Source organism: Balaenoptera physalus (genome assembly GCF_965194825.1).
Source record: "Balaenoptera physalus genome assembly, contig: SUPER_3_unloc_7, whole genome shotgun sequence".
In the NCBI taxonomy this organism is placed as follows: domain Eukaryota; kingdom Metazoa; phylum Chordata; class Mammalia; order Artiodactyla; family Balaenopteridae; genus Balaenoptera; species Balaenoptera physalus.
This window is the reverse complement of record NW_028126546.1, coordinates 454,026-479,070: the sequence shown is the minus strand read 5'-3', so window position 1 is coordinate 479,070 and position 25,045 is coordinate 454,026. Positions and strand designations below refer to the sequence as shown.

At 37.9% G+C, this 25,045-nt stretch overlaps 1 long non-coding RNA gene across 2 annotated transcripts in view; it reads right to left on the bottom strand.

The window, feature by feature from the left end:
• LOC309659105 overlaps nt 1-25,045 on the bottom strand; it is a 442,553-nt gene that overhangs the window by 63,863 nt on the left and 353,645 nt on the right. The gene's annotated exons all lie outside the window — the stretch shown is intronic.

The window sequence follows — 25,045 nt, the reverse complement described above, 5'->3', positions numbered from 1 at the left end:
TCCTAGAGCAATGAAAATGGAAACAAAAATTAACAAATGGGACTTAGTTAAACTGAAAATCTTTTGCGCAGCAAAGGAAACCATAAACAAAACGAAAAGAGCCTACAGAATGGGAGAAAATATTTGCAAACGTTGTAACCCATGAGGGATTAAACTCTAAAATATACAAACAGCTCACACAGCTCAATATAAAAAGAAAAACTCAATGAAAAAAATTGCAGAAGACCTAAATAGACATTTCTCCCAAGAAGACATAGAGATGGCCAACAGGCACATGAAAGGATGCTCAAATCGCTAATTATTAGAGAAAGGTAAATCAAAACTACAATGAGGAACCACCTCGCACCAGTGAGAATGGCCATAATCAAAAGGTCTACAAACAATAAATGCTGGAGAGGGCGTGGAGAAAAGGGAACCCTCTTACACGGTTGGTGGGAATGTAAAATGGTACAGCCACTATGCAGAACAGTATGGAGGTTCCTTAAACAACTAAAAACAGAACTACCATATGATCCAGCAATCCCACTTCTGAGCACATATCTAGAGAAAACCATAATTCAAAAAGATGCATGCACCCCAGTGTTCACTGCAGCACTATTTACAATAGCCAGGACATGGAAGCAGCCTGAATATCTATCGACAGATGAATGGACAAAGAAGATGTGGTATATATATATATGTGTGTATATATATATATATATATATATATATATATATATATATATGTGTGTGTGTATATATGTATATATGTATATATATATATGTATATGTATATACGTATATATGTATATATCTATATATATATGTATGTATATATATATATATATATATATATATATAAAACGGAACACTACTCAGACATGAAAAAGATGAAATAATGCCATTTTCAACAACATGGATGGAACTAGAGTTAATCATACTAAGTGAAGTTAAGTCAGACAGAGAAAGACAAATACCATATGATATTACTAGAGTGTGGAACTTAAAAAAAGAAAAAATGATACACATGAACTTATTTACCAAACAGAAACCAACTCACAGATAAAGAAAACAAACTTATGGTTACCAAAGGGGAAAACAAACTTATGGTTACCAAAGGGGAAATGTGGGGGGGAGGAATAAATTATGAAGTTGGGAGTAACATATACATACTACTATATATAAGATAGATAAACAACAAGGACCTATGTATAGTACAAAGAACGATACTCAATATTTTGTAATAAACTGTATTACAAAAAAAATGTTACTTTGCTACACTTGTAACTCACACAACACTGTAAATTAACTATACTCCAATAAAAAAAAAAACTGCCTGAAATTAAAAATAGTAATAATACTTTAAAATCATCTGTAGCCATGATTCTTTATGAAATGTAAAAAGTGACCAATATTTTTGTATCATTGTTAATTACATATATATTTTTTGCTCTATTTCTTTGATGTGATTTGGAAACTTCAGACAAGGATATTCATCCCCTCAATGCTTAGTCTAATGTATAGATAGACCTACTATAATCAATCTTTCAGGTAACATAAACATACAGGTCTACTCGTGTATAATTAATTTTCAAAAATAACACTTTCTAAATACAGACATAGGGGAAATATTTACAGGGAATTTTCATTATAAAGAAAAACTCAAATTACAATTTTAAACAGACCACTGAGCAAATCATTTTGAAATACTTGATCAGGTATTTAGAGGTTACTATAACAATAATCAGATCTCCCTCAAATACAGTAGTATGTATGTGTCTATATATCTATACATATATATATCTATATATATTATATTAAAAAACTTTAAAGTAATTTTTCCCACCCCAATGGATAGTGTATATCTCCAACCCAGTTAAATCTTACCCTCTTTCAACAAAAATTAAACAAAAAAGTGTTTGTGGTTTCTAACACCTTGTCTTCAAAACAAAACAACAACCAAAACAACAGAAACAAAACAAAAAATAAAAGCAACGTACCTACTAGTTATGTCAGGGTCATTAAAACCCCAGGGAGTCCAAAACCCCAAGGGGCACGTCTGGATGGAAGCTGCCTCCCTTTGCCGGAAGCTCCAAATTACAAAAATATCAGTTGCAAAAATTTTCCTTGACTGCTGGAAGATTGGAGCATTGTAAATTAGACCACAGAGTTCCAATAAACCTTAACTGGAAAAAAAATGTCTAGCACACTCTAGTGAATCTTGGTCTCTATTTTGATGATTCATCTAGTGAGTCATATTCCTGGAAAGATTCTCTAGGGTCCCACAAAGGCTCACGCTTATTGTCCAAGGCTAGAACTCTTATGCACAGTCACATCCAGTCTCTGTTTTGGGGGTCTGCCACTGTGCCTGGGTGGCTGGTGCTGCAAAGACTCAAAACATAACCACAGAGGAATAATCTAGACAAACCAACAGGTCCTGGAGATATTTCTGGATCTCAAATAAAGAGGCCCTCTTGCTTCCTCGTGAGTTCCCCTCTGAGGTCTTTGGAGCCTTTAATGTGAGTGGACTTCATTCTGGACAATCTAGAAAGAGGTTCTAATCATGTTTTTCGTCCAAAGAGAAGATACCAGGTTCATAATCTGTGATAACATCATCCCCTCCTCTCAAGGAGTATCTGCAACAGGATGCAACACTATCTGTTCTAGCTATTGCCACCACTGTTGTAACTTTTTCTGGGGCAAAAAGATCCCTAATCCCTTTCAGTCAGCATCACTGAGAAGGGGCCAGGCCATGGAAAAGTCTGAAAAAGAATGGTAATCCAAAAGATAGTTTGCATTTTCTCCTAGACACAAAAATACTAGTGACTGTTCTACCAATTGATACAGGAATACTTCTTCCTGTCTTCTAAATATTCCACTATACTTGAATAAATCAAGCTCCCTGACTCTTAATTAGGGGCCCAGGGAATAACACCCCGTACTTCCCATTCTATAATAATGGTTTTGACATTTTTATTTCTATCTCTTTTCCATAGTCTACAAGCTTTAAGAGGAAGCACACAATGTACCTTATATTTACCATAATAATTTCATTGTATAGCACAGTGCCTGACCTGATATAGTTAGTATACACAAAAAATACTTCTTAGTTAAATGAATGTATCAAGATTTTCCCATCAGTAAGTTATGCCAACTAGCTAAAAGTTTAGGGTTTTGTCATTCCATACTTCTTCTTTTCCAAAGAAGTGCATGAAGTAGAAATTAGCCCTTTCTAAATATTATTGCATGTCTTTACATAACAAGAAAACTAAATAATAAAAAGCGTAGATTGAATTTTTCTTCACGAAACAACAGTTCTCAGTATATGAAACAACAGGATGGAATGCACAACTTGCTTTGGGGACCTCACCTGACTCTCCCTCAGATCATCTTGAAAAATGCACTGTGAATTATATCTTATCAGGTTAACTGACTACTCATTTTAGCTCTAAGTAAATGGCCAAACATAGCTGACATTTAACAGAGAACACAGAAGTAAAGATCGCAATCTTTTAAGTAAGTTTCAGACTTATCAAACATAGCATTTTTCTTGCATATTGCTGTCAGGAAAACTATGAGTAACACTTTTTTAAAAAAAAATCATCGTTGCCGTCAAAAACTGAAAAACTTTGTAAGTTAATTGGGAAGTAAATTAAGAATCAGCATGTGAAAAATATAAAATCAAAATATTCATTTCACACAAAACCTCTGTGTCATGATTAATAACACTATTTTATAATAATCATGATTTCTCACAGTTTGATCTTTATAGGTTACCATAAGAATGCAGTTGATTAGTGTTTGCATGTATCTTTCTTGGTTATTACCTCTTAATCTCCTTTCTACACAAACAAAGGCATAAGGATATTAAGAAGAAGGAGAAGGAGAAAGAAGAGAACAGAGAGAAGAGGAAGGAGAAAATGAAGACAGAAAAAATATTACATAAAGGAATAGTTACTTTTCTGTATCAATTTAGTTAGGCCACGGCAACCAGATATTTGGTCAAATATTATTCTAGATGTTTCTGTGAGGGTATTTTTTAGATGAGATTAACCTTTAAATCGGTAAACTTTGAGTAAAACGGATTACCCTCTATAATATGGGTGGGCCATAGCTAATTAGCCTCTTAAGGGAATTCTGCCAGCAGACAGCCTTCAGAATCAAACTGTAGCTCTCTCCTTAATTTACTGTCACCTAAGGAAAAGGCCATATGTCTCTCTGCGGAAGAACTGAAGAAATCCTTGTCATATGTACTGACTGCATTGTTGCAAAAAACCCTTTGTTCTAGCTATCTGGCTCTTCACCAATAAATGAGCTATGGATCTTCAAATAGACACAGTTCCAGAAACTGAGTAGAGAATTATGACTTTTTACTGGAGTGACTACTGTTCTCTTTCTGCTCCGCCATGCGTGCCATTTTCTTGCTGTAAGACGTTAACAGCACCCAAGCTGGCTGCCTGTCTCTTTTGCCCTTTGGAACACTATGCTCACTATCTTTACCACCACCTTTAGGTCACATGAACCTTAGCTGCTTTTCTGACATTGGAGGTCACTCCTGTTATTTTGAGATCCATAGATTAACAATTCCAAGTTTGTTACTGCCTCCCTTGTCATCAACTCAGCCTTACGGAAGAGCGCTACCACTTAACCTGTTGTGTTGCCGATGCCGCTCATCAATGCAGTTTGGATGGCCCTGGCGAATGGTATGTATTCTGGCTCCTCCTGAAAACCTCTCCTCTGGTAGGTTTTCTGGACTCACGTAATTTATTCTATCCAGCTTTCTCTCTTCCTGTAGCCTCTTTATTCTGTCATGGCAACTCAGCTATGTCTGTTGCTCAACATGGGACATTTCTTTCTTCATTCTTCTAGAGTGTTGAGATAGCTCTATTTTCTGGGGCCCTTGCCTGAGTGTTAAATCCTCATGTCCTGAGAATTCTTGCTTATGCAGTCTTATATTCTGGCCTACTCAGCAAGTACCCCCAAAGTGCAATCCCTGGGTCATTCCTTCAACTCCTGCTAATATAAGCTAATTCTTATATCTCCTCTATAAGTGTGTATGCTCTTTCTTATCAACACATTCCAGTTGGATTAGGTTGCAATTTAATGTTAATTCCCAGCCTGTGACCCACGGGAGAAGAAATGAATCTCTCGAGGAAAGGTGGTCACCTGTTGCCCTTGTGAGAGAGGCTACTACAGTGGTCTCTGTCAGGCATAAACTGTTAGCTTTCACTAGGAAGGACTGGTGAGTCACCTCTGTGAACTCTGAGGATTCCAGGGCTCCAGCACAGACAACTTCTTCAGGATCATCTGTCTAGAGAATCTATCCAGATATCCCCATCCCCCAATTCAGCTTGACAGGTGTTATTTTCAGCTCTTCTGAAATGTTTTCTGAAGTCCTTTAATAACACTAAAATAAAGCAGATTTTGCTGAGTGCTTTGAAGATGAAAAAGGGTTGCAGAAACTAGTCCACTTAACAGTCATTTGTCATGACATTATCCAGTTGCACAAGTCTCCACCAGACCCTGGAGAAAACATATTTTTTCTTCAAGCATAAGATTTTTGGAGTTTACAGAAACTAAATACAAAAATCATGCTGCAAAATGAAATCTTGAAATCCTCCTATTGTTGTTTGGGAATCAGAGATAGAGTGAATATCAATAAGTCTTAAGACTTATCCCACCACCAGAGCCTCCCATCAAGCCTCTTAGATAGCCTCAACCACCAGAGGGCAGGCAACAGAAGCAAGAAAAACTACAATCCTGCAGCCTGTGGACCAAAAACCACAGTTACAGAAAGAGAGAGAAGATGAAAAGGCAGAGGGCTATGTACCAGATGAAGGAACAAGAAAAAACCCCAGAAAAACAACTAAATGAAGTAGAGATAGGCAACCTTCCAGAGAAAGAATTCAGAATAATGATAGTGAAGATGATCCAGGACCTCGGAATAAGAATGGAGGCAAAGATTGAGAAGATGCAAGAAATGATTAACAAAGACCTAGAAGAATTAAAGAACAAACAAACAGAGATGACCAATACAATAACTGAAATGAAAACTACACTAGAAGGAATCCATAGCAGAATAACTGAGGCAGAAGAACGGATAAGTGACCTGGAAGACAGAATGGTGGAATTCACTGCTGCGGAACAGACTAAAGAAAAAAGAATGAAAAGAAATGAAGACAGCCTAAGAGACCTCTGGGACAACATTAAACGCAACAACATTCGCATTATAGGGGTCCCAGAAGGAGAAGAGAGAGAGAAAGGACCAGAGAAAATATTTGAAGAGATTATAGTCGAAAACTTCCCTAACATGGGAAAGGAAATAGCCACCCAAGTCCAGGAAGCGCAGAGAGTCCCATACAGAATAAACCCAAGGAGAAACACGCCGAGACACATAGTAATCAAAGTGGCAAAAATTAAAGACAAAGAAAAATTATTGAAAGCAGCAAGGGAAAAACGACAAATAACATACAAGGGAACTCCCATAAGGTTAACAGCTGATTTCTCAGCAGAAACTCTGCAAGCCAGAAGGGAGTGGCATGATATACTTAAAGTGATGAAAGGGAAGAACCTACAACCAAGATTACTCTACCCGGCAAGGATCTCATTTAGATTTGATGGAGAAATCAAAAGCTTTACAGACAAACAAAAGCTGAGAGAATTCAGCACCACCAAACCAGCTCTACAACAAATGCTAAAGGAACTTCTCTGAGTGGGAAACACAAGAGAAGAAAAGGACCTACAAAAACAAACCCAAAACAATTAAGAAAATGGTCATAGGAACATACATATCGATAATTACCTTAAACGTGAATGGATTAAACACCCCAACCAAAAGACATAGACTGGCTGAATGGATACAAAAACAAGACCCATATATATGCTGTCTACAAGAGACCCACTTTAGACCTAGGGACACATACAGACTGAAAGTGAGGGGATGGAAAAAGATATTCCATGCAAATGGAAATCAAAAGAAAGCTGGGGTAGCTATACTCATATCAGATAAAATAGACTTTAAAATAAAGAATGTTACAAGAGACAAGGAAGGACACTACATAATGATCCAGGGATCAATCCAAGAAGAAGATATAACAATTATAAACATATATGCACCCAACATAGGAGCACCTCAATACATAAGGCAACTGCTAACAGCTATAAAAGAGGAAATCGACAGTGACACAATAATAGTGGGGGACTTTAACACTTCACTTACACCAATGGACAGATCATCCAAAATGAAAATAAATAAGGAAACAGAAGCTTTAAATGACACAATAGACCAGATAGATTTAATTGATATATATATATAGGACATTCCATCCAAAATCAGCAGATTACACGTTCTTCTCAAGTGCGCACGGAACATTCTCCAGGATAGATCACATCTTGGGTCACAAATCAAGCCTCAGTAAATTTAAGAAAATTGAAATCATACCAAGCATCTTTTCTGACCACAACGCTATGAGATTAGAAATGAATTACAGGGAAAAAAACGTAAAAAAGACAAACACATGGAGGCTAAACAATACGTTACTAAATAACCAAGAGATCACTGAAGAAATCAAAGAGGAAATCAAAAAGTACCTAGAGACAAATGACAATGAAAACACGACCACCCAAAACCTATGGGATGCAGCAAAAGCGGTTCTAAGAGGGAAGTTTATAGCTATACAAGCCTACCTAAAGAAACAAGAAAAATCTCAAGTAAACAATCTAACCTTACACCTAAAGAAACTAGAGAAAGAAGAACAAACAAAACCCAAAGTTAGCAGAAGGAAAGAAATCATAAAGATCAGAGCAGAAATAAATGAAATAGAAACAAAGAAAACAATAGCAAAGATCAATAAAACTAAAAGTTGGTTCTTTGAGAAGATAAACAAAATTGATAAGCCATTAGCCAGACTCATCAAGAAAAAGAGGGAGAGGACTCAAATCAATCAAATCCGAAATGAAAAAGGAGAAGTTACAACAGACACTGCAGAAATACAAAGCATCCTAAGAGACTACTACAAGCAACTTTATGCCAATAAAGTGGACAACCTGGAAGAAATGGACAAATTCTTAGAAAGGTATAACCTTCCAAGACTGAATCAGGAAGAAACAGAAAATATGAACAGACCAATCACAAGTAATGAAATTGAAACTGTGATTAAAAATCTTCCAACAAACAAAAGTCCAGGACCAGATGGCTTCACAGGTGAATTCTATCAAACATTTAGAGAAGAGCTAACACCCATCCTTCTCAAACTCTTCCAAAAAATTGCAGAGGAAGGAACACTCCCAAACTCATTCTATGAGGCCACCATCACCCTGATACCAAAACCAGACAAAGACACTACAAAAAAAGAAAATTACAGACCAATATCACTGATGAATATAGATGCAAAAATCCTCAACAAAATACTAGCAACCAGAATCCAACAACACATTAAAAGGATCATACACCACGATCAAGTGGGATTTATCCCAGGGATGCAAGGATTCTTCAATATACGCAAATCAATCAATGTGATACACCATATTAACAAATTGAAGAATAAAAACCATATGATCATCTCAATAGATGCAGAAAAAGCTTTTGACAAAATTCAACACCCATTTCTGATAAAAACTCTCCAGAAAGTGGGCATAGAGGGAACCTACCTCAACATAATAAAGGCCATATATGACAAACCCACAGCAAACATCATTCTCAATGGTGAAAAACTGAAAGCATTTCCTCTAAGATCAGGAACGAGACAAGGATGTCCACTCTCACCACTATTATTCAACATAGTTCTGGAAGTCCTAGCCACGGCAATCAGAGAAGAAAAAGAAATAAAAGGAATACAAATTGGAAAAGAAGAAGTAAAACTGTCACTGTTTGCGGATGACATGATACTATACATAGAGAATCCTAAAACTGCCACCAGAAAACTGCTAGAGCTAATTAATGAATATGGTAAAGTTGCAGGATACAAAATTAATGCACAGAAATCTCTTGCATTCCTATACACTAATGATGACAAATCTGAAAGAGAAATTATGGAAACACTCCCATTTACCATTGCAACAAAAAGAATAAAATACCTAGGAATAAACCTACCTAGGGAGACAAAAGACCTGTATGCAGAAAACTATAAGACACTGATGAAAGAAATTAAAGATGATACCAACAGATGGAGAGATATACCATGTTCTTGGATTGGAAGAATCAACATTGTGAAAATGAGTATACTACCCAAAGCAATCTACAGATTCAATGCAATCCCTATCAAATTACCAATGGCATTTTTTACGGAGCTAGAACAAATCATCTTAAAATTTGTATGGAGACACAAAAGACCCCGAATAGCCAAAGCAGTCTTGAGGCAAAAAAATGGAGCTGGAGGAATCAGACTCCCTGACTTCAGACTATACTACAAAGCTACAGTAATCAAGACAATATGGTACTGCCACAAAAACAGAAACATAGATCAATGGAACAAGATAGAAAGCCCAGAGATTAACCCACGCACCTATGGTCAACTAATCTATGACAAAGGAGGCAAAGATATACAATGGAGAAAAGACAGTCTCTTCAATAAGCGGTGCTGGGAAAACTGGACAGCCACATGTAAAAGAATGAAATTAGAATACTCCCTAACACCATACACAAAAATAAACTCAAAATGGATTCGAGACCTAAAGGTAAGACTGGACACTATAAAACTCTTAGAGCAAAACATAGGAAGAACACTCTTTGACATAAATCACAGCAAGATCTTTTTTGATCCACCTCCTAGAGTAATGGAAATAAAAACAAAAATAAACAAGTGGGACCTAATGAAACTTCAAAGCTTTTGCACAGCAAAGGAAACCATAAACAAGACGAAAAGACAACCCTCAGAATGGGAGAAAATATTTGCAAATGCATCAACGGACAAAGGATTTATCTCCAAAATATATAAACAGCTCATTCAGCTCAATATCAAAGAAACAAACACCCCAATCCAAAAATGGGCAGAAGACCTAAATAGACATTTCTCCAAAGAAGACATACAGACGGCCACGAAGCACATGAAAAGATGCTCAACGTCACTAATTATTAGAGAAATGCAAATCAAAACTACAATGAGGTATCACCTCACTCCTGTTAGAATGGGCATCATCAGAAAATCTACAAACAACAAATGCTGGAGAGGGTGTGGAGAAAAGGGAACCCTCTTGCACTGTTGGTGCGAATGTAAATTGATACAGGCCCTATGGAGAACAATATGGAGGTTCCTTAAAAAGCTAAACATAGAATTACCATATGACCCAGCAATCCCACTACTGGGCATATACCCAGAGAAAACCGTAATTCAAAAGGACACATGCACCCGAATGTTCATTGCAGCACTATTTACAATAGCCAGGTCATGGAAGCAACCTAAATGCCCATCAACAGACGAATGGATAAAGAAGTTGTGGTACATATATACAATGGAATATTACTCAGCCATAAAAAGGAACAAAATTGAGTCATTTGTTGAGACGTGGATGGATCTAGAGACTGTCATACAGAGTGAAGTAAGTCAAAAAGAGAAAAACAAATATCATATATTAATGCATGTATGTGGAACCTAGAAAAGTGGTACAGATGAGCCAGTTTGCAGGGCAGAAGTTGAGACACAGATGTAGAGAATGGACATATGGACGCCAAGGGGGGAAAACTGCGGTGAGGTGGGGATGGTGGTGTGCTGAATTGGGCGATTGGGATTGACATGTATACACTGATGTGTATAAAATTGATGCCTAATAAGAACCTGCAGTATAAAAAAACAAACAATACAACTAATACTAAACTTTCATTGGGTTATTTGTATGGAAATATGTTAATATAAATGTTTCAGACATTACATGAAATTTCTAAAAATCTTATATTTGTATTTGTATGGAAATATGTATGGAAATATGTTAATATAAATGTTCCAGACATTACATGAAATTTCTAAAAATCTTATATTTGTATTTGTATGGAAATATGTATGGAAATATGTTAATATAAATGTTCCAGACATTACATGAAACTTCTAAAAATCTTATATGTTCTGGTATAATGTTATAAGTCATAATCCTAGTTATTACTTTAAAATGTATATCTCAGAAATAACTAATTTTCTTGTCAACTGCATTATTATGAACTTTCATCAAATCTTTTACTGTGGTCATTTTTAAGTCTTTTGTCATTTACAGACAGTTCTGGGTGTACTCTGATGATTTTGCAAATATGTTCCTATAAAAGGGTTTCATCTTCAAGAAATTCATGGAAAAGACTCTGACAAGTGCAGGTTTCTGGTCACTGACTGTACTGCTGAACTGAATGAATAAGCATTTTCAGAACTCTGATGAAAAACTGATGAACACATAAAAGTGCTAACAAAAGATCAAGATGAAAAAAAACAATTAATTACATGGGACTGAGTGAACTGATGAGGATGAGTATAATTTTTGTGACTTTCTGTCTGAATTTAAAAAAAAAAAAAAATCCCACAAGGACTCAGAGGCAAAGAATATACAAATCCATTTTCACTGCAAAGTAAAGGAGCTGTTACAGTGGAGGATTACTGGACTGAACGTCAATATTATGACATAGTATGAGTGTGTTTCATGTAGGGTAATTGCAATCATTGTTGCTTTTGTTGTGGTCATCCATGTACAATGCTTGGTGTCAGTCTATTTATCTCTTGTAAAAATAAAATATACTGTGTGTGTGTGAAAAAAAAAAAAAAAAAGACGACTTGTAAGCCAACTGGAAGATCTGACCAACAAAATTGTGCAGTTTTTTCCCCCTTCCTTTAAATACAAGTATATGATTAAGAAGGGTTCCTTTCTCTGAATCTTCTCAGCCTCAAAATGTGACTTGGAGAGAAGAAGAAGAATACTGTGATGAGTAGTTAAAATGGTTGCTTTGAAATCCATTTGCTTTGAATGGTTGCTTTGAAATGGGAGGCAGCTAAATTTACGTTCTCTTCTTTGAGCTGTAGCTGGCTTTTTTGAAGTCAGTCCCATGCTTGTCTGGTTCAGGGGTCAGTCAGATATTTGGGTAAAATTTATACACAGAGTTTGGGGCTTCTCCTCCCTAACTCTGTACTTTCTGCCATTTTCACCTTCAGATTCCAGAAGCTATGACTGCCCTGAACTCTGTCTTCTAGTTCTCCACAAGAATGAGGCTGATTTCTATTGAAGCTTTAGCCTCCCTGTCAGATGTAACTCTGGAGTAGTCTCAGGCTAAAAGCAAAACAAATGAGAAACTCACCTTTTACCCTGTGGTTTTCTCTGTTTCTAAGTGTTAACTCCCCTCTAGTATCTGCTTTTTATATATTTATTTTTCCAGAAAATATATCCACCTTTTCTTTATTCAACTTAAATCACTGAACTACATCAAGCCAAAAAGCCCTACTATTTTACATGTTATATGCCAGAAAACATACCTCACTAGAATATCGTATAGTAGTAATTTGTTATATCTAGGCCTAGTTAGATAAAGAAACAGTATCGAGCAGAGCTTTTTTAACGAAAAAAGGGAGGAAGAAGCTGCAATTTCCTATTCCTACATTAATAATTTTCATTAGAGTCGGTGTTCTTTGTGGGAAGAGAAGAGAAAACTAAATATAAAACTAGAATTTATGCATTGGCCAAAATAAACAGACCTAGAGGAAAATGTTGTCTAATTAAAAGATCACTGAAAATTATTTGCAGGCTATGATATCTACAATTACTAATCATTCTTATGTATAGTGTTCTATAGAGATTTTTTTTTTTTAACATAGAGATTTTCTGAGACTTGACCAGTTTCTCAAGTGTCCCTCCAGGATAAAAAATAGTAATAAAAATAAAATTAAACATTTAATCAGTTTTAAAATTTAAAAATCATTTAAAGTTAATAAGGAGCCATAGAGTATTATTTATTAAGACTGTGAGATAGCAACATTTTAGATTTAAGTATACAGAACATAATAATCCTTTGAGAAAACAAACAAAAATTTAATAGAAATGTACCATACATATGTTCAAATTAGGAAGTTTTAATTGACATGTGGTGTGGATTTTTTTCTTCATGCCTATTATTAGATTTAATATAGTTTACAGTTCAAAAGATTAAATCTCTTTGTATTATTATGGTTTGACAGTAAACCTGGATTTTCAAGCACATGGGTGACAGTAATGCAACTGGAAAGTTTCAGAGATAATAATACAGACCCATGTAGAGGGTGTAATTGTCCCAGGGGGGTAAGAGACATAGGTGTACTTGCTTATTCATAGACTGGTGACAGTTTACTATGACGCTAATCCTTACTTGTTTGAATGAATTAAATATATTTAAAATGAATGGTCATGAAGGCTGAAACATTTGACGCTAACATCCTAGCAACATTTCTTAGTTTCCTGTTGGTACCGAAGTACAAAATGCTAGGAAATATCAGTGACGTTTATTGAAGCGATTTCCTTTTTCTGTACTTGTGGGTTGATACTTCCAATCAAGTGTTGCTGATTAGATTCTGAAAGCATGTAATTGATTTTCAAACTCTTTACATCCTGGTTGCTATGTTTAAACAGCCACATGAGAAACATTTCCTGAGTCTAGGTAGATTGCTTTTTGTTTTACATGAGCAATAGCTTAAAAGGTGAGTTGACATTTAAAGAAATAAATATTCAAGCACGAGGTACATTTGAAAGTCATTAAGATTAATAAAGGTTTACAATAACATATTATCCTTAAGTGTTGACACAAATACTATGCTGTACTTATCTGACACTAATCTGTCTAACATATGAAGAATGGAAGCAATGATTTGATTTTGACCCAAATAATGATGTAATCATAACCTTTGCAAGAATGAATTAAAGCATATTCTAACCTTTTCATTATTTCACATTTTCACTACCAGAAAATCATTACTCAAAAGGGAAAGGAATGATTTTGCAACGGGGTCTTGCTTAGGGTTATATTTCAATTCCTCATAATGAAACATAAAGGACAGGAAAAAGAAGGTGAGGACATTCTATCAAATCACTACTTGCAGTTTTTCATATGTAATACTCAGTATAGTTTAAGACTTAACCAAGAGAACAACCCATTATGTCTCAGCAGCAAATCTGTCAATATGCTGATGGAGCAGAGGCATAATATATGTTATTTGAATATTGCAACAGGTAACTTTTATTTGTAAAATGCAAGGAAGATTTTACTTTAAGGGAAAAACTTCACAACCTAAGGATTTAATTAAAAAATATCAAGTGAACAAAAATTCTGAAAGCCTGTGAACATTAAACTAGATGAAAATTACAAACTTTTAATATGAAAAATTAAGTAGATCATCCCTTGATTTGTTGAGCATAATAAAGCTTATTGAAACTAATCAAATGACATTTTTTCTTATGAAGGTCTTTCTGATATATAGCATTGGAAACTTACTTCATTGTTCATGATCATTAATGCTGAATTTAACTTAATTCTATTTATTTTAATATTCAAACCTTTATTAGCTTCTGACACCGGTCAACCCCACTCCTGGGAGCAGTTCCCTCCTATACTTGTAAGGTCATTTAATATGCACTTCGTAAGGAAGTCTGCATTTAGACTCAGGTTTGTTTGCTTGATTAATTTGGTGAACTTAAAGGCATTGCTTAGTCAAAATTCAAACAACACATGGATTCTAAATTGCTCCAAGGTAAATTCTCAATTCTATACAATTTGCTGATTTTTAAAGGGGGGAAAAAAAAGATTTTCTAACTTTTCTCCAATTGTTTCCAAGGACAATTGACAATTTAATGCTATCATTTACATGTAGGCCAAAACATGATTTGTTCCTGTCTCCTTTTCACTTAATTCAACTTAAAAAAAAAAATGTATTGATGGCCCACAATGAGCCAGGTTTTATTTCACTTTCCAAAGATACTTTAGTGAATCAAACAAAGATGCCTGCCTTTGTGGAGCTTATATTCTAGAAGCGATGGGGCAGCAGATAATGATAAACATGGACACATAAATGATATTTTACATTAAAAGGCAATGAGCCTTATGGAATGAAAGAACAAGGAAAGGGTTTTCAATTGTAGGCGGGGCCTGGGGGTGGATTATACTTTTACTTAGGCTGGTATGGGTAGACCTCCTTTTGGTGATAGTTGAGCCAAAAATTTGAAGAAGTGAGGGACTTCACCCATGAAGATATCTGGGGAAAATTGACCCATTCAGAGTCAGAGCAAAATCCTAAATGCGGAACTTGTCTGGTATGTTTGGAGAAAGCTATGAAGCTAGTGTCACCGGAGAAGCAGAAGGTGAACCGGAGCTCCCGCTGCATCTCAGTGATGTGAGATGTCTGAGAACTAAGGGAGGGGTAATCATGTGGGGCTTTTAAGTCATTTTGAAGAGTTTGGTTTATATTCAGAGTGAAATGGGAGCTAATTTAGAAAGACTGAACTTCTGTTTGTTAATGACAATTCTGGCTACCATATAGAGAAGTTGTGGGAGAGGAACTGGGGTCAAATCAGGTCACCTAACGATCAAGCGCTTCCTGTAATTCAGACAGGGAGTGACAGAAAATACAGCCAATCCAAATAAGTACATCTATTTCAGGAAACACCCTGAAGCATCTTTGAATAGGACACTATCTAGTTTACACACCAGTCACATCCGATATTCAAAGGATTTTATAAGGTTATCACTTTAAGTTAAGTTTGGGAACACACATTCACTCCTCTTCTGTGGAGAATGGCTTTTGGCAAGATATTTTTAGTGCCATAACTACATTTCAGTGTGAATTATTTGGTGTGCAGATTATATAAAATGCTTTGACGTATACTATATCAGTACACAGTAAAATCAAAGAGGAGAACTAAGCAGGGCTTAATTCATAGGCCTAGTGTTGCAAACTTCTTTCCCTTTGTCCCTCTGAAATCTGCTTCTCAGAGTGAGACACAATAGGTTGAGCAACAAGCAAGGATTAGGTATGGTTCACATATGATTCCAGAGTTGGTTTATAATCTTGAATGAGAACTGAAAAGTCAAAACCCCTTTACTACAATTCCTTTTCATGTGACTCTTGGGCATGCCATGTTTAAGAGGTACTGTGTCCCACATCCCTTTAGAAATACTAAGTATTTATTTAACTGCCATTCTCCTAGCTCTTTCTAGTCATGGTTCCAAACTGAGCCATGATTTTGAACCATCATTCAACATTTTAACGAGTATGTATTTATGTATCTAGTAAGTTTGGCCAGCCTGGCATTTTCATATGGATTCCCACATATACAGTTTAGGAAGATTACACACATTAAAATGGTTCTTTCTTCCAAAAGTCCCTGTTATATTTACTATAGAGAAAAAAAATTGGATGATCATTTTAACCCTTGCTAATGTTTTTTACAAGATTACAAAAAGTTTTATCTAATAAATAACATAAAATATGTTTTATAAAATATAGATAAATTTTACAAAATATATACAGAGGTTGTATTAATAATTAGTAATTAGTAAATAATTAATAACCAATACAAAACCAATCAGGGGGTTGCTGCTCAGATACACAGTTATGAGGATAAAAACAGAACAAAAACAAACATCACTGGAATACAGACCCCCCTCAGCTCCACCACTAACTAATAATAGGGATTGTCCTTAAGGACCTCCTGCCTCCCTCTTGCTGTCAGAATCCATTGTTAGCGACACCCTTTCTCTTTCATCCCTCCACATGTGTACAAAACTCCCAGTACAACTGTATTTAGCTGTGTTCTTTCTCATATCAGGTAAAAAGTAATATGCAAATAAACATGTAATCAAAGAGGTGAGTTATTTGTCAAATCTTGTGAGTTGCAAGGTCTTCTTAGTATGACAGCTAAGGAGAAATTCAATGTTTATATTAGGAAAAAAAACGAATTTAATTATGAAATGTAATCAGCACTCATATGCTGTGTGCCTGCTCCTTGAAAAAAGTTTTGCTAAGTCATGCCTTCAATTTCAAGACCTTACAGTTCATTGGAATGAGGAACTATGAATAGATATGTGCACATCACTACCTCCAGTATAGGACACTGGGAGAGAAGAGCTGGAAGGTAGCACTATAATGCCCTAGATTGCACTAGACATTAAATCTTTACCCATAGGATACCCATTTCATTTTACTAAATGGCTCTCTATAAACCTAGTGAAATGAATGATTTGCCAGATATTGTAAAGAGGGTAGAACTACAGGATTTTATAGTGTAGGTTCAAACTCTTTGCCTGACTCTCATAGTTTATAAGCTAGTCTCTTGCAGCCTTCACACAATGATGTTAAAAGCAAAGCAGCTACAAATTCCCTACCGTCGTCCTGGGCCCCCGTATCTCCAACCAGGAGTCGCTGAGAGGACAGAGCAAAGCGTCACCCTGCTGAATAGCAATTACTGCTTCTGTAATACCTATAATAACTGGCCCTAGTTTATAAAATTGAAACAAATTGCTTACAAGTGATTATTTTCAAGCAACATAAATAGTTTAAAGCTACTGCATCTGAAAAGTTAATTACCCTGAGTGCAACTCAGCATAATTTGCCTTTATAAAATATTTTATATTAAAAACCAGGCTGTTCACTAATGTCAGACAAAGGATTGTTCCCTTTGTGACAAGTTCACTTTTAATTTGCTTTTATTAATTATTTACTGATCCTATTAATAAAGAAAAACTGGAAATATATTACATAGCCTTTTATTTTTGGAAATTGAGATGTATTTAGAACTAAAGAGGAAATGAAGGAAGTAAATGTTCTTGTAATTCTTCACTCTCTGGCCGCTTCTATTCCAGAGACAGGAACAGCCCCCAAGACCACACTGTGAATTCGTCTGAGAATATCAACTGGGCTCAGAAACTTCCTCTCCCCCGCCCTCCAGCAAAACACATTTTATAACCAATCTTAACGAGCTGCAGTCTAGTGACTGTCAGTGGCCAGACCAACAAAGCTGACAAATTAATTTACCTTAAAGCATAGTTAAGTGGTAATAGCAGTGCTGTTTTCTCAGAGAATGTTTGCATTTCAGTAGGGACTCCAGGTTACCCCAAAGGAATTGACAATTAATAGTGAAGCTATACAAATGGCACTGATCAGAAATACCTATACAAATGGGACAGTATTAAGGTATATATATTTTTTCTACATATATTTGCTCCTACAATTTCAATTAGGTAATGATTTTCTGTTTTCTTTCTCAATGGACATTTGTTGTAGGAAAGCAGAAAAAAGCAGCTTAAAGCCAAAGACTTTTCCAGTATTTTATAAAATCTGAAATTGAATAAAGAGGTAGGTGTTCCACGTTAGAAATAAAGAGGATGATAACTTTGGGAAAGACAAGCCAACAACGGGCTGGTTTTCCCCAAGGATGAAAGCAGGTTGGAAGAACCTGAGGATTGTGAGAGTCGTGAGCCGACCTCCACCTGTTTGTGGGGAGGAGGCTGGGGGTGAGCTCGGGCTTATGGAAAAGGATGGAACTGAGCAACGTGGACGCTGGATCCCCACCCAGGAGCATCTGTATTGACCTAGTTCCTGAGCACGGCCCAGAAGCAACAGAGCTAATGGGAATGTGTCCTATAATACCTTGGGGCCATGTAAACATGTAAAGCACTGCGTTGTGCTGGAGTGGAAGTGTGCGCCCCAGTAATTGAGTTTAAATTGTACTTCTCCCATTCCTAGTAACTCTATTTTTGCATCCACACCCCAATCTCTCAGCTTCTGTCTTTCTAGGTGTCTCCTTGAGCACTATACATCACAGCAGATGCAAAGCAGGGTGTGATACGTCTTTCTGGAGCATCAAGTTTTTTTTGTTTTAAAGTATTTATTTATTTATTTATTTATGGCTGTGTTGGGTCTTAGTTTCTGTGCTAGGGCTTTCTCTAGTTGTGGCAAGCGGGGGCCACTCTTCATCGCGGTGCGCGGGCCTCTCACTGTCGCGGCCTCTCTTGTTGCGGAGCACAGGCTCCAGATGCACAGGCTCAGTAATTGTGGCTCACGGGCCCAGCTGCTCCGCGGCACATGGGATCTTCCCAGACCAGGGCTCGAACCCGTGTCCCCTGCATTGGCGGGCAGATTCTCAACCACTGCGCCACCAGGGAAGCCCGAGCATCAAGTTTATTAACTAGAATTGGGAGAACCAAGGAGTCCTTGGAACAAGAACTATCCCCCTCCCCCACCAACACGGAAGACAGAAGAGTGGGGGAGGGGAGACGTGACCCAGGAATGACAGTCCAGTCTCTGAAGTTTCACCCAGGTGGGGGTTGAGGGGCAGACCTGCAGCCACGGTGGCCTCGCTTTCGGTCGCCCGGGCTGCTCCGGACCATCCTCTGAGCTGGCCAGGGTCTTGGATACGATGCTTCTGAAGGCCGCGCAGAGAACACCCTCATCTTCCCCTGCACCGGGCCCCAGGGAGCGTGGCGGCCTGACCTTCCTGCCTCGGTCATGCATGGGGTTCACATGGGCTCACTTTATTATGACGCCGCATGCTGGGCAGCTTGCAACAAAGATGTTTCAAAACAAAGTTCCAGATTCTCCTAGCCACCCCTTGCTTTTTCTGGCTGTGGCCAGAGGGAGTGGATGAGGACACACTCTCAGGCTGCCCAGTGTGGGAGGACCCTCCAGTGTTGGACACACCCGGGGGGCAGCTGGTTCCCTCTGGGGCTCCAATCCTGCTGCTGGTGGAGGGGGATGTCCCAGTGCCACACTGGGGGGCTGGGCTGGGGGTGGCAGTCCTCGACTGCAGGCTGGGTGGGGGACAGGCAGACTCACCGGTCTTCTGCCCCGCCTGCTGGTCTTCCTGCAGCTGCACGTTTTCTCCCTGGTAGAGCCACCTGCTTTTCAGGGGGGACACCACAGGGCTTGGAGAAGGCTCGAGTTCACTGCCGCTGAGGTCCCCGCGACAGAAGGGCCTCACAGTTACGATGGAGGCCCCTACCTGGGGTTTCTTGGCGCTCACACTGCCTGTTCCAGCATCCTGGATCTGGTCGCAAGTCAAGCCCGGAGTCGTCACCGTTGTCACCTTCAGGTCCTCTTCACAGGGTGGCTGGAGTGGCTCCTTCTGGCCCATGTTTAACCAAGCATGCCTCATGAGGTCAGGTAAGGTGCCTCTGTCACTGGGGTTGAGGGCAATCATTTTTTGTAATAGATCCCTTATCTCCAAAGACAGATAAGGTGGGATGTGGTATTTCCCTTGTAGGACTTGCTTCCGCAGCTCCTGGAAGTCTTTTCCCCAAAAGGGATGGCACCCAGTTACCATGGCGTAGAGCACTACTCCCAGGCTCCACACGTCCACCGCAGGGCCGCTGTAGCTCTGCCCCAGGAAGATTTCCGGGGCACAGTAAGGGGGTGTGCCGCAGATTGTGTCCATTTGTCCAGAGTCATCACACTTGTTGCTGAGGCCAAAGTCTGTAAGTTTGATATTCATGTTCGAATCAAGGAGCAGGTTCTCTGGCTTCAGGTCCCGATGCACGATGCCCCTCTGGTGGCAGTGCTGCAGGGCGGAGAGCAGCTGCCGGAACGGGCCTCGGGCCTCCGCCTCTGTCATACGGCCATGGATCTTCAAATAGTGGTACATGTCCCCCCCACTGAGGTACTCCATCACCAGAATAAATGCCTCCTCTGTGTTAATCGCCCCCAGCAGTTTTACAATATTGGGGTGATTCAGGAGCTTCATACCACACACTTCCCGGAAAAGTGCCTGGACACTTGCGACGCTCTGACGCCTTTTCTTAACCACCTTGAGAGCCACCTGTGTCCCGGTCAGAATGTGCCGCGCCAACTTCACTTTACCGAAGGTGCCTTCACCAATGGTGCGGAGGATCTCAAAGTCATCAATATGAGCCTCCTTGTCAGCAGAGTTGGCTGTGAGGCCCTGCATCGTGGTGACCTGCTAACTACACTGACTGACAGCACTACCTAGCAACGCTAACTACGCTAACTAACAATGCTAACTGTACTAACAGTGCTAAGTGTGCTGTCTCTACTAACAACGCTAACTACGCTAACTGTACCAACGGCGCTAACTAGCACTAACTACACTATGCTAATCAAGTATTAACTACACCAGCTATGCTAACTATACCAACAGTACTGACTATGCTAACTGTACTAATCTAGCAATACTAACTAAAATTAAGATACAAATGAGAAAAAGAACAAAGGAAGAAAAGAAAGCAGAAGAAATGGAAAAGACACACCAAAAAATGGAGAAGAAAAAATTTAAAACTAAAAGAAATGATAAAGAGAGAAAAATGAGAAGAAGGCAAAGAAGAAAGAAAAATGAGAAAAATAAAAAAGAGTAGAGAAAAGAGAAAAACAAATCAACAAAATGGCAGCAACAAGGAAAAAACAAGCTAACTGTAGGTCCAAGGCCGTCAGGTCACCAAAAGCAGCTTCCTGGGCTCTAAGGACCAAAAACCTGGGCCCAGCTGCCCCTTTTACAGGGCTCTGTGAAGTACATCACAGTGGTGCACTCTGAGGTCAGAGCAAGAAATGGACGCATCACAGCTGGGGGTAAACCACAGGGGTTTTCTCACTTCTTGAGTTCAAGGCCCCTTTACACTTAGGAAAAAGGATCCCAAAGAAATTTTTCTTTACGTGTGTTATTAGACATTGGTATTCACTTTGTTATAAATTAAAATCTGTAGGATACTTCAGTGGCCTTTTTATTTCTCGTTTGAAAATCTGTAATAATTTTAAAGACCTCATAATCTCTACACTTGAAATATTCAATTCCTTTTCCTTAAATTCTGGTCTCAAAATAATGTTGCAACTTAACTGACTTCACGATACTATACAAAATGTTCTGCTGCATAAGACACGATAAGGTACATTATGAAAGTTCTATGAAGCTGAGAGAAGATTTGCCAGGAAGGTCATGAGCAGATTTCTCATCAGGAGCCTCGGAGGCCAGATGGCATGGCTCAATGTACTTCAAGTGTTGAAGGAAAGAAACCGTCAACCAAGAATCCTATATCTAGCAAAACTTTCCTTCGAAAATGAGGGAGAAATCAAGACATTCCCAGTTAATCAAGAGTTGAGAGAGTTCTTAACCACCAGACCCGCCTGCCACAGGGAGTTCTTCAGGTTGGAGTCAAGGACCCTGCACAGTAGCTCAAAGCCTTATGAAGAAATAAAGACCTCTGGCAAAAGTAGATAGACGGGCGATGAGAAAAGCTAATACTGTTGTAACTTTGGTTTGTAGCTCCACTTTTTGTTTTCTATTTGATTTAAGAGACTAATATATAATAAAACACACCACACACATAGAAATCAAAAAAAAATCTATACCTAAAGCTATCACTAGAATTAAAAAATTTCACACATCTTATTAATATATACACTTGATGAAAAAAGCGTTGAAAATTAGCATCAATATTGATATAACTATTTAGGAATTTAGATGACATGTTCCCCTATGTAATTAAATTAATATTTGGGAGAAAATTAGGAGATAAAAATTCTTTGAAATCTTAACATTTCATTATAAAAATAACCTTAATAATTACATAAATGAAGTAGAACTTTGGTGTGTAGATTTCTATCTACATATACATGGAAAATTATGAAATATATACAAACATGTACACACAGAATGGCCTTTACATATTCTATGAAAAATTCGTTCCCACCAACTAATGTATCACGGAAAAAAATTTCCAGAGGAGATATAGATAGATAGATAGATAGATAGATAGACAGACAGACAGATATGGATATATGTATCTATGTTTGCCTCTATAGACCCTTACTAGTAGTTGGCATTATGGATGGTTCTACTAATTGACTCTTCTCAAATTTCTCCATGTAAGTTTGAGGTAAACATGTAGGACAGCTTTCTTACCATGTGGGTAGTAAATGGGAGCAACAAGGACTATTGAAGGAGAACACAGCACATTGCTGCGTTAGTCTACTGAATATACTAAAGGGAGAAATTGAACCATCCCCATGTCAATCCTTGGGGATTAAGCAGAAGAACAAGGTGTTTACGTTACTCAAGTTTCAAACAAGCGAACAGACACCTCAGCACTTCCAGGTAACTACATTTCCACAAAAACTCCTATGAACATGCCAATAAGTCCAGAGCATCAAGAACTATGGCTAAAGAGGCCTTATGAGGCACTCAAAGACCTCACTTAGCCTAGAGTAAGTGGTTATACAGACTAATCCTTCTGTAACCCAAGTGAGGGGTGGAGAAGAAGCACTTCCTCATAGCATAGGGCAGTGGTGATGGACAGAGAATATGCAAGGAATGAACTCTTAATACTGGCATCTTGTAGGCACACAGAGTATATAGATCATAGGAACAATGAGAAAAGAAACCTTTAGTTCCTTTAATTGGCTGAATTCATTAGAGGCTAGTATGGTTTCGACAAAAAAAAAAAAAAAAAAAAAGAGGCTCTTTCTAGCACAAGAGTTGGAAGATTGGTGGCCTATTTCAGTAGTTCTTATATAATCCAAACTCAGGTGAACAAGTGTTAGAGACAATATACTTTATTATGATCAATCTTTGTAGGAGAGGCATAAACCCAGTCTGATTATATTTGAAAAAAAACTACTGTGATAATACTTCCCTTCCACGTGTTGGAGTATAATCTGCCATAATATATTTGGAGAAAATCTGGAATTTATCACATTCACAGTGAAAAAAAGAACAATCTGCCAGGGATTGGGGAGGGGAGGAGGGAAGGATGAACAGCTAGAGCAGACAGGATTTTTAGGGCAGTAAAACTATTCCACATGATGTGGTGGTAATGGTGGGTACATAACATCATGCCTTTGACAAAACCCACAGAACTGTAGATCACAAAGAATGTGAGCCCTTAAAATAACTGACTTTATTTTATAACAATGTATCAATGTAGGTTCAATTTTAACATGCTTACCACACCAAGGCAAGATGTTAATAATGAGGGCAAGGGAAGGAGTGGGAGGGGGAGTATATGGGAACTCTGAACATTCTGCTCAATTTTTCTGCAAGCTCAAAACTATTCTAAAAATAAATTCCAATAATTCAAAAAATGTAAAGGGAATAAGAAAGGCATATGAAGTTAATACTAAACTAAAAACTTTGGAGTAGGCATATTAATTTCAACAAAGCTGATTTAAGAATCAGCTTGGGACACCTGGAAACAAAGGGCAGGGTTAGCCCCTACAGCCAGTGCTGCTTTACAAGATTTGGAATAAACACATAACTGAGTCTTTTGCTCCATGTGGGAGTGAAGAAAAGTGTAGGAGGGGCCTTGCCTCCAGCCTTACAGTCAGCTCCCTGAGGGGTTGTTCTCTATCTTGTTTCATAGTGAGACTGTTTATTGGTGACATTCTTTCTGGGTCAAAACCATTCCAGTGGGGGTAAGCTGAGACGAAGTGAGAGAGTGTCATGGACATACATACACTACCAAATGTAAAATAGATAGCTGGTGGGAAGCAGCCGCATAGCACAGGGAGATCAGCTCGGTGCTTTGTGACCACCTAGAGGGGTGGGATAGGGAGGGTGGGAGGGAGATGCAAGAGGGAGGAGATACGGGGATATATGTATACATATAGCTGATTCACTTTGTTATACAGCAGAAACTAACACAACATTGTAGAGCAATTATACTCCAATAAAGATGTTAAAAAAATTTTTTTTTTTAATTAAAAATACCAAGGAAAAGGTGGGACATTACATATTAATAAAAGTATCAATTCTCCAAAAAGACATAAAACTCCTAAAGTTGTGGAATCTGACATCAAGCTTTCAATATATGTGAAGCAAAAACTGATAGATCAAGTAGGTACAGAATCAGTAAGGATAGACTTGACCTGGACAGTAATAGCAATCAAACTAATATAATTGGCATTTATAGACTACTCCACTCAACAACAATAAAAGATACATTTTTCTCAAGCTCATGTGGATCACAGAGAAAAGTCTCAAGAGGAATTTTAAAAAGCAATTATATAGAATTAAAAATTTTAAAAAAATTGTAGATACAGAGAAAGCAGTGCTGAGAGGAAAATTAAGTGCATATATTCAGAAAGAAGAAAGATCTATAATCAGTAATCTGAGCTCCACCTCAGGAAACTAGAGAATG